A 9,546-nucleotide genomic window follows, 5' to 3' on the forward strand; every position below is an offset into this window, starting at 1 on the left:
ATTCTAATTCATTTCGACAGTCGCAATTTCATTTCGACACCGCGCGATTCTTGGGGATATTAACCTTATTATGTTGAGACTGCTCAGAATTTGGGTTGGCGCTTCGGTTTCTTGGATTTTGTTGATAGTCTGGGAAAATTATCGAAAAAATACCATTTTTGGGAAAAATTATTTACCAGCTATTTTATTGCTAAAATCGAATCTTAAGATTGCATATATTAGTAATATGGGGTATGACAAGTCCGCAGAAAGTGTGTTATTTTATTTATAAACAAATTAGCACTCCTAAATCTTCTTTTTTTTTTTCAATTAGTGGTCTGTAACTCCTATATTTTTTCCTTTGAGCCAAAAACACTCAAATAAAAATTCACCTAATTTAGTTCTGCACAAAGTTATTTTTTTTCCGATTTCCTTCAACAAAAATTTTACTCAGAAAATCCGAGTTTTCCCAAAAAATCTGCCATTTTCAATTAAAATTTTAGGGAAGTACCTAATTATTTATCAATAATTAAATAATTGAAGACATGAAAGATTTATTATAGTAGATTATACAGAGGGGCTAAATTATGGAATAAATTCATTTCTTTAAAACGGACGATTTTGGAGCAAAATCCCGAAAGAGGTCGATTTTTATTTTTAAATTACAATTTTTTGGCATATATTTCATACTAGTGACGTCATCCATCTGAGCGTGATGACGTAATCGATAATTTTGTTAATGGGAATAGGGGTCGTGTGGTAGGTCATTTGAAAGGGCGTTTAATTCTCTATTCAGTAATATAAACATTAATATCATTAGGTATTTATACATGGTTGCCAAAAAAAAATTTTGAATTAAATTAATTGGCGCAAAAAGAAGAATGTATGTAATTTATTTAACTCAAAATACATTGTACTGCTGTCAGAAAATAGAAAAAAAGGTTTATTTCACAAATAAACATTTCTTTTCGCTTAAATTAAATCACAAACAGACTCCCTCCTACCTATTGGCAGTTTGAACTTTTAATTTAAGCTAAAAGCAATGTTTATTTGCAAAATAAACATTTTTTTCTATTTTCTGACAGCAATACAATGTATTTTGAGTTAAATAAATTACATGCATTCTTCTTCTTGCGTCAATTAATTTAATTCAAAATTTTTCTTGGCCTCCCTGTATAAATAATGAAACTTATGTTTATAATACTGAATAGAGAATTTAACGCCTTTGTAAATGAGCTACAACACGAACCCATATTCCTATTTAAAAAAATAATTACGTCATCACGCTCGGATGGATGACGTCACTAGTTTGAAATATATGCCAAGAAATTTAATTTAAAAATAAAAATCGACCTGTTTCGGGATTTTTCTCTAAAATCGTCCATTTTAGAGAAAATGAATTTATTCCATAATTTAGCCCCTCTCTGTATATCAGGAGACCGGCGACAATCTAACCAATAGTTTAGCAATAATTAAAATGTTAATTAAAAAATTTCGGTCGAAATAATAACCAGAAAGATTATGATACACCAGAATAACTATGATTTTCATATAAAAAAGCACTATACCTATTCAACGTACCTTACAGGATTGAAATTGGACCATTTGAGCGGTCTCGGGAATGTTATAAAGAAACAATTTTTTGGCTTATAAACAAATAGAACCCCTCAGAAAATATTAGATTAAATTAAATTAAGTTAACGCTGTTGAAAAGAGCACGGCTTCTGTGTCCTTTTCGAAGAAAAACAAATTGAATTGCGAGGAGTGATTCCAGGTATAACCGGTCAAATTTGACCGGCATTTGCGACAGAGTTATAAACAACAGGATTTTAATCTTTGAACCATTAGATACCTTTTAATTCCGGTCTTCTTTGTACATACAAATTTTCATATCTTCAAGACACTCATAACAAAAAAGATTTATGTCACTGTCACCAAATTATTTAATTATTGATAAATAATTACTTCCCTCAAATTTTAGTTGAAAATTAAAGATTTTGTTTGGAAAACCCGAATTTTCCGAAGAAAATTTCCGTCGAAGGAAATTGGAATAAATTATTAATGTGCAGAATTAAATTACTGTCAATTTTTATGTGAGTGTTTTGGTTTAAAGTTAAAATTTTCGGAGTTTTAGAGCAATAATAAAAAAAAAGATTTCGGAGCGCTAATTTGTTTATAAACAAAATAGCACACTTTCTGTGGACTTTGCACAGCTATATTACTAATATAGGAAATCTTGAAGATTTTATTTCAGCATGTCCAGCAATAAAATAGCTGGTAATTAATTTTCCTTGTTTTTTACTAATTTTCCCAGATTATTACCTCACATCTTTCATTGAGTTGATGATTCATGTTGTGGACATTCTCAATTATTATATTTCTAATTTAATACTATTCTATCTAATTCCTCAAAACAAGCAAATTTCAATTAAACCCAGCTATATTATAATACCTTTTGATTTAGTTTTCCTTGCAAGAAATAAACAAAACACATCTAAACTAAACCTAACCTCGCTTTTGGCCATTCATTCATCTCCGTGTCAAATAATTTCGACAGTCGCCATCGCCATATTGAAAGCGACTTGTTTAGTGTCGAAATTTGATTTAGAACTCCATAGTTTTGATGTTATGGTTTTATTTTGATGACTGATGACATGACTAATGACATGACCGTTCTTCTTCTTTATCATCTTCTTTTTTGCGTTAAAGCTATGGAGAGTTGCTTAGTGTAGCCACAGCAAAAGGAAAAATATATTTTAGTTCGATATTGTGTTGTTTCCCGAAAAATTGTTCGATATTGTGTTGCTAAATTTATGTTCTCCATGACAAAAAAATGACGATTTAATATTAAAATATATTATTACGATATAATACTCAGAAAATTATCAGTAGTAATTGCACAAGAGCTCTAAAATTCTATATTAATTTTAGAGTGCAATTTGTTGCGATTATTTCATGAATAAAACTGTTCAAAACCAAAATTTTATTGTAATTTATTTATGTAAGTACAAATTAGTACAATTAAACACACATTTGTTATTGGCTGTGAGTTTCGACGGTAGCGCAATCTCGCGGTTTGAAACTTATACTTTTCTGATAAAATTTATGTATGTGAAATATACAAAACGAGAAAAATAGATACTTATCTAGAAAGACACAAATTATGAACTGAAATATTATTGTAACCTGATTACTAAATGAATACACAGAATTAATAGTAAAATTAATTATGTTTTTTTATTTTATTCATTATAATTTTAATATTTAATATATAAGTTCGTGCGACTGGATGACTGATTACGCAAGAGACCATTGAGAAAAAGAATAAGTTTAAATTAATTATTTAACATTTTAAATGTTACCTCTGTTTATTTTTGTGTGCTTACTGATTTGCTTATTAAAATTTGTAATTTGTATGAATTGTAATTTGTTTGAATTCTATCAAAATGGATATTAAACATATTGGATTCAAGTCTTATTTCCCATGATATCCAATTTCAATCAGCAACACCAAAAAATGAAAGGATTTAGTTGATGCAGGACATGTACGCAATGTTTCCGAATATAATAAATGCATCCAGTACTGTTATATTCAGTATTTTTACATGAATCAATACAACAGCTGCAATATCCTGTTTTCTTTTTTGAAAAATCCGTATTATCCGCCATTTCAGTTTATAAAGTTTATCAAATGCACAAAACAAAACTGCCAACTGCCACTAACACAGCGTTGCCACATTTTATTTAGAAAATCTACTGTAAGTTTAGCTTACTAAAATCTACTTATCAAAAACTAAAATACAATATACTATAAAACTTTATTAATATATTTGTATATAATTTAGAACTTTCTATAATAAAAATAACAGCTGACTAACTAGAAATTTTTTTATTTAGCTAATGCCTCGACAACTAATGGGCATTAGCATGGTGATGGTACAGTGGATTTTACCAGTTAGGTAGCTAGTGTTATGTGTAGTGTGTGTGTTTAGTAAGTGTCTTGTTACTTTGCAAAGTCGATGTCATTGTCTTTGCAGAGACGCTAATTGTATCCGAACGTCTGCGGTCCCTCCGGTGGGTACCGATCCCACAAGGATAGAAACTATTTTCATTTATTAATTTATAATAAAAGAAAAATTCTCTACCCTGGTGAGATTCGAACTCACGACCATTCGGTCCTTTCGATCCAAAGGTAGGCGCTCTTACCACTGAGCCACAGAGGGAGTTTAACTAGAAATTAATATGACTGTTTGTAAACAAAAACCAAACTTTTTTATATTTTAACTGGGGAAAAAATGACCAACTATTATTAATTTTTATCAGTTTTATATTTAATATTTGTATATAATATTTTGTCATCCACTGATTTTAACATCTGCATGTCTGGATCATATTCTTCAAACAATTATTTCGCATGTTACATTAGAAACACGCAAACACAACATTTGTTGTTTTGCAAAGTTACATATATTATAATTTTAATATTTAGATATTTTAGTTTTCCATCGTTAGCTTCTAACAGGCTCACCGAATGCCAGAACTCTTCAATAACACCTGAAATAGGTACTGATTGCACTGCTACTTGAAATCTACAAGTTTGTTACACCAGAATCCAGTTTCATTTCTGTTTAATATTCATCATCTACGTCCTGGAGCTAGATTCCGTGCACTGTAGATATCTACACTTCGCTTTCTATCGATGTCAATTGTCGTGAAAATATTTGAATTTTTAGCTTTAATTGAATTATTTTCTAGTTTTGCTAGTTGATGCTGAAGTGACACTTAGTAAAACCAGAAAATATTTGAATTAAAACTAAAAATTCAAATATATTGACATTGATAGAAAGCGGTCGGCGGTGTTAGCGATTGTACACATAATCCCACCCCTGAATCTTATTTTCGGTAATGACATTGGGAAATTGTAACAAAATGTCTAAAAATTAATTTAGAAATGGGGTAAATACTATTAAAAAGCAAATTTTATTTTTGTCATAAGGAAATGTTGAAACATACCAAAAATCTACTAAAAAATATTGCCTACTAGAATTTTTTAAAAAATATCAAAAATCTACCAAAAAAGTAGAAATCTACTAAATGTGGCAACGCTGCACTAACAGCGCTGGAGAAAACCGTCAAATCCCCTCTCCTCTACCCACGGCGCGCCATTTAAATTTATCAGATAAATGCACAAAACTGCCACTAACAGCGCTGGCGAAAGCTGTCAAATCCCCTCTACCCATCGGCTCATGGCCAATACGCTCTGAGCTTCGCTGGTGTCGCTCCTAGCGGTTACTAATTTAACTTTCACCGGTAATTTTTAAATTTATTAGTTAATTGTTATCGTTTAATATTTACAACGCTAAAAAGTAATTAAATTGTAATAGATTTTTTTAAGATTTTGCTAATCATTTTGACGTTCTATTGATGAAATATTAATTTCTTACTTCGGATACTTTCACAATTATCATGTAGATGGCGCCAAGATTAATTTATAATTACATATTACAGAACATTAAAAAACGCAAATTCAGTATTTAAAACGTAAGTATATTTAAGGTAAAAATATATACCACCGCTTTGATCAACTAATATTTTTTATAATTAATGTTTTTAATTTTAATTTTAAATTAATCACTTTGACATTTATGTCAAATTTCCGGTAAACGTTTACAGACTTGTCACTACTGGCGCTCACGAATTTATAAATATCCCCTCTACGTACGAGCTCACAGCGGATAAATATTTGACGGTTGAAAGTCATCACTTTTATAATTTTTAAAACATTAAGGCCCGGTATTTTCACCTCCGAATAACTATTTATTGGGAAGTTTATCCGGCAGGGCAGATTACATGTAAATCTGTCAAATAAACCTCCGAATAACTTTTATTCGGAGGTGAAAAGACCGGGCCTAATTGTCATTAATGTCACTGAATGTATTTTTTTCATAGCAACGAAGGGCATCTGACGTAATATACTTGACGACGGGAAATTATCTAAAATTATCAGTTTAATTTTTATTTCTGTAGCTTTCTATTGGTCAGAATCCCCTATGAATTAAATAATCGATTACATTGATTATAATAATTATAAAGGCACAAGTTATACATTGCTATAGAACCCGATATTCGAAAAAATTACTGGTTTAAAAATTACGACTATCCGAGAAGTTCCATAACAACCATATCTCGGATGAAGTTTGGACATGCTTGCTATCCGACACGTTTATACAAAATAATAACAATCTTTGTGATATTTGCAATGAAACGGCAGACTTAGATCATTTATATCTTTTAATTGTAAGAAGTACACACATCAGTCGGAGATTCTTACAAACAATTTAAGAAGTTTAAACGTTTACGGTCCATAATGTTATGTATCTTTTGGCACTGAGTGATAAACGTATTTTTGATTTTATTTTGTTTTTCCTATATGACTGTAAAATTAAGTTATAGAATGACTAGATTAGGCTTGTAACCTTAAATGTCTTTCCTTTTGATTGCCTACATGCCTGCCTTACCGTGTGGGGTGGGTATGTAGGTAATCAATAAATATTAATAAAAAATGCTAATAAGAAAAACCCTTGGATGAGAAAAGTGTGACCCTTGTCCTTATCCCAAAATGTTTATTAAGATTAATTTAACAAAAATTCACTTAAAAAAAATAACTTTAACGCTTTAACTATTACTAACTAGACCTAATTTAGGTAAGATATTATGCTTATGTATGGACTACTTACTTTGTTTCTGGCCGCATGGTCTTATCCTAGTCAATAAAAAAAAATAATCGATTTTAATTTTGAATTTTTAAACTGATAGGTTTTGTTGTACAGTGCGACAACTATATAGTTCTTCTATCGTATCTTTGCACATGCATGAAATTATTCACGAACTACTTTTCATATCTACTAGATCTCTTTTTTTTACGCACAGAAGCTAGTATCACAAAATTAGCCGCTTGTCCATAGAAATCACAATATGTGAAACAAGAACAAACAATACAGTCTTTGATGCCTTGTTTACTATAAATTTTTACGTTTATCATTTTTAGTGACAGTGACAGTAGCGCAATTGTATTTTCTAACCTAAAGAACGACCTCGACGCGTAGCCCTACAAGTTATAGCTGGGGTACCACCAATACACCTGCAGGTAAAAGAAAGAACCAAAATACGGCAAGACTAACGAGGAGAAGACAGAGAAAGGAGAGAAACAGTGGCGGCTCTTCAGAGGAGGCAAGGGAGGCTTAGCCTCCCCATAAATTTTTTACACACTCTACACTGTTTTGTTTATCATGAATCGCGAAAATAACAAGCACTCTCACTATTATACAACGTGTAAATTCCATATTATCACTAACATAGCCACCTTTAAGTAAAGGTGGCTATGTCACTAATTATCCATACGTACGGAGCATTCCCAGCTAACAGTGTTCGTATATATAACGTCAAACAAACGTCAACATTTTGGGAGAAGTTACGACAAAAGTTACATCAAATTTTACCTAAAATATACGTAAAAAAGTCACAGCGATGTTACGTAACAATTTTACGTTATTTCTACGTAACCTTTTTAACGTCACAAAAACGTCACTTTTTAGGAGAATTTTCGGTATAAATGATATTTATAAATAGGACTTAAAATTATTGTGTAAATAAAACCACATAGATGATGATGACACATTTATTAAATATTTGAAATAAACATTTATTATATATTTGACTTTTATGTGAGAGAAAGAGACAAAATTATTAATAGCTACTTTATATTACAATACATAAACATACCCTTGAAGTAATCTTCATTCGTAAACTGCACACTTTCATATAAGGACTAGGATGCTTGCCCATTTTTAGAAGATATTTACATACATTTCGTTTTTCAACTAAACTGTCATTAAATAGAATTCTATTTTGTTTACCCTATTTAGGGAAAGAATGAAACGATAAATTACTATTAGGTAAGCTTTATCCAAGAATCACATTGAGGCACACAACAATATTAATTCAATTTTTTTTACATAACTCCATACTCCATAAAAACAAACACGATTTTAATCACGGAAATGTAAGGTTAGGTATTAATGAAAGGTTCAAAATAAATACGCGATGGCGCTGCAATCTCAAAGGAGATCTTATATAGTATTTTTACTACAAAAGCGATATTACGTAGGTCAAAATTTTTGACGTAAGAGAACTGTCAAAACATTAGAATTTGACTTTTCATTATTGTCATATTTAAAATAAACATGGCAATAATGAAAAGTCACATTCTAATGTTTTGACAGTTCTCTTACGTCAAAAATTTTGACCTACGTAATATCGCTTTTGTAGTAAAAATACTATACGTGTCTATACCTACCAAAAATCCACGTGTTAGAGACGAATAAATTCATACGTATTAAAACCTACCAAAGAGCCACGTTTCAGAAACGAATAAATTCATACGTATAATATACGTATTAAAATTTCGTATCAGTAACGTCAGTTTTTGATAGATGTTACGTAACAATACAAAAAAAACCTAATTTTAACGTTAATGTAACGTTATCTTGCTAGCTGGGTTAGCATTAGAATGCATGATCGCGTCTCAGTTTTATTAAATATTATTGTAGGCAGGACCCTGGGTTATCTCGAGATGCATGAACGGAGCACGGAGCCGAGAAGCCCAGCAGTCTCCGTTGCTAATGCTCCGTGCAGCGCAGCAGGCCTTTAAGGAGACCCGGTCTCCTAACAGTGGCATCTACGGTGCCATCACACGCTGCCCGGAGATATACCAAGGGAGGCAGAATAGCTTCTCGGCTCCGTTGCGTGGTTGCGTGCGTCTCAGGACAACGAATTTTAGGGTCCTGACTAAAAATAATGAAAAATCTAAAAGTGCGAATTTTGTTATGAAATTTGGTATGTGGGGTTATAATAATATTTGGAACAACTGGCTCAAATAACTTTTTCCGATATATCTCTAACTCAAAGCAAAATATCGGTAATTTATGGTGTTTTTGAATTCGCAGTAGGCCGCGTTTAGAATTAAAAAATTCAGTTGAGTAGGTATCTTAAAAAATTTGAAGCTTCATTATGTATGGACTGCAAAACTTCAAATCTGTATTTATTTTGATATGCGAGGTATCTTATGTATTTACAAATAGATGGAATTGTTAACAAATAAACGACACAAACTTTGGTATTAAACTTTTACAATTAGACTAACTATTTTTAAAATGATATGATATCATGAAATTATGAATTAGGATGATATTATGAAATGTAAATAAAAAATGGTCAAAAAATGGGGCCTTAAATTACATTTTTTGGCGCATTTTTTTGCTAGTGCAAATTTGTCTAGGTATTTTACAGTTAGGTATAGCCTCCCTATTGTAAAAATCACGAGCCGCCACTGGAGAGAAACCATTACAAAGTGACAGGAAGAGTGGGAAAGCGAGCGGAGGGCTGCATGGACATGGACAAGGACTCTGATCCCTTACGTGAAGGAGTGGGTGAAGTGCAAATATAAAAGTACGAACCATGATGTTTACAGGACACGGATCGTTTAGAGTTTAGAGAGCATACCTTGGG

Source organism: Diabrotica virgifera, chromosome 3 (genome assembly GCF_917563875.1).
Source record: "Diabrotica virgifera virgifera chromosome 3, PGI_DIABVI_V3a".
NCBI lineage: Eukaryota > Metazoa > Arthropoda > Insecta > Coleoptera > Chrysomelidae > Diabrotica > Diabrotica virgifera.